Source organism: Corythoichthys intestinalis, chromosome 14 (assembly GCF_030265065.1).
Source record: "Corythoichthys intestinalis isolate RoL2023-P3 chromosome 14, ASM3026506v1, whole genome shotgun sequence".
In the NCBI taxonomy this organism is placed as follows: Eukaryota; Metazoa; Chordata; class Actinopteri; order Syngnathiformes; family Syngnathidae; genus Corythoichthys; species Corythoichthys intestinalis.
Window position 1 is genome coordinate 4396357 of NC_080408.1, and position 2399 is coordinate 4398755.

Here is a 2399-nt window from a genome sequence, read left to right on the forward strand (position 1 = left end):
AAACATTTTGGCTCATAGTTCTTTTTTAAGAACCCCTCCTGTTCTCCACTCATTACCGGTAGTGACTGCACCTGTTTGAACTTGTTACTTGTATAAAAGACACCTGTTCACATACTCAAACAAACAAACTCCAACCTCTCCACAATGGCCAAGACGAAAGAGCTGTGTAAGGACATCAGGGATAAAATAATAGACCTGCACAAGGCCGGGATGGGCTACAGGAAAATAAGCAAGCAGCTTGGTTAGAAGGTAACAACTGTTGGAGCGGTTATAAGAAAATGGAAGAAGTTCAAGTTGACGGTCAATCTGCCTCGTTCTGGGGCTCCATGCAAGATCTCACCTCGTGGGGCATCACTGATCATGAGCAAGGTGAGGGATCAGCCCAGAACCACACGGCAGGACCTGGTCAATGACCTGAAGAGAGCTCGAAGAAAACCATCGGAAACACATTACACCGTCATGGATTAAAAACCTACAGTGCAAGCAAGGTCCCGCTGCTGTAGCCAGTGCGTGTCCAGACACGTCTGAAGCTTGCAACTGACCATCTGGATGATCCAGAGGAGCAATGGGAGAAGGTCATGTGGTCGGATGAGACCAAAATTGAACTTTTTGGTCTAAACTCAGCTCGTCGTGTTTGGAGGAAAAAGAAGGATGAGTACAACCCCAAGAACACCATCCCAACCGTGAAACACGGAGGAGGAAACATCATTTTTTGGGGCTGCTTCTCTGGCAAGGGTACAGGACGACTGCACCGTATTTAGGGGAGGATGGATGGGGCTATGTATCGCGAGATTTTGGCTGACAACCTCCTTCCTTCAGTGAGAGCCCTGAAGATGGGCCTTCCAGCATGACAACGACCCAAAGAACACAGCCAAGGCAACTAAAGAGTGGCTCCGTAAGAAGCATCTTAAGGTCCTGGAGTGACCTAGCCAGTCAACAGATCTGAACCCGATAGAAAATCTATGGAGAGTACACTCTTGTTCCTTTTCAGATCGTATAAATCTTTCGCCTTTTACTAAAGATTTCCGTCGGGAGGAACAGCAAGAGTTTGAGTCAATGCTAAGCAGACCTTTCTATACTGTAAAAAAAAAAAAAAAAAAAATTCTATGGAGGGAGCTGAACGTCCGTGTTGCCCGGCAGCAGCCCCGAAACCTGAAGGCTCTGGAGAAGATCTGCATGGAGGAGTGGGCCAAAATCCCTGCTGCAGTGTGTGCAAACCTTGTCAAGGACAACAGGAAACGTTTGGTATCTGTACTAGCAAACAAAGGTTTCTGTACCAAATATTAAGTTCAATTTTTGTGATGTATCATGCAATTAAATGCAAATTTATTATTTAAAAATCATACAACGTGATTTTCTGGGTTTTTGTATTAGATTCCGTCCCTCACAGTTGAAGAGAACTTATGATACAAATTACAGACCTCTACAAGGCTTGCAAGTGGGAAAATCAGCAAAATCGGCAGTGTATCAAATACTTGTTCTCCCCATTGTGTGTATTTATATATATATGTGTGAGTGTGTGTATATAAAGTTGTAAAGCAATAAAACTGCAACAAAAATGAATGAAATGAACCAAAAATTTATTTTTATAATGGGTCCAAGTTATTTTTCGAACAGATCATGTGACTAGCAACTTAGACAGTCATTTGCTTTGCATATACATTTTTAAAAAGTCTTTCAAATGATTTTTTTTCTTTGATTGAAAATATTTTTTTCTAGGATTGAAGCAACTTTTTGTCTACTTTTGTCATGTTAAAGTTTTAAAACTGTTTAATAATTTCAAGAAAGATTCAAGTCAAGATTTTGCCGATTTAGGAGTATTTTAGATAAAAAGTTACTTAAGTTCGCTAGGAAGGTTCACTACAACAGAGCCTTTCTGAGAAGTCTACTGCTTCAAAATGGCGGCTGTTTATTAACGCCGCCGTCTGTCATTTTGCATAAAGTTCTATAAGCATTTGATATCTAGGCGTAGATTGTAGGCAGTCAGGAAATATTAGAATCACCTAGCCTAGCATCGCGTTTGCTACAGCGTCACAACACTCTTCTCGCTCAGTGTCTCTGACTTTTCTCGCGTCATTCAACCGACGTAGTAACGCACAGTCTCGTTGCCGAAACTGTGACAAAATCCGAACGGAGACAAAACCGTAATGCACAAAAAACGTACAGATCTTGAACATTTAAAAATCAGTGCTCACTTGTACAAATTACGCCGAAACCGTACAACTTGACAGGTATGGCCAATACTTTTGGCCAGAAGTGTAACACCTCATGCAATTTCTCAAGAAATAACATTTTGTAGTTTCAAAAGCAGATGTGCTTCGCCAAACACCATCAATGGCAGCTAATGAGTTTGAAGGAATCAATTGGGCAAAAATGTTCCTCTCTTTGCTCGTCTGATG

General features: G+C 41.5%; 1 non-coding gene across 1 annotated transcript; it reads left to right on the plus strand.

The window, feature by feature from the left end:
• Positions 1 to 971: 971 nt before the first annotated feature.
• On the plus strand, positions 972 to 1084 carry LOC130930513 (U5 spliceosomal RNA). Its single transcript, XR_009067070.1, has one exon. It is a non-coding gene; the product is annotated as a U5 spliceosomal RNA (small nuclear RNA).
• The last annotated feature ends 1315 nt before the right edge of the window (positions 1085 to 2399 follow it).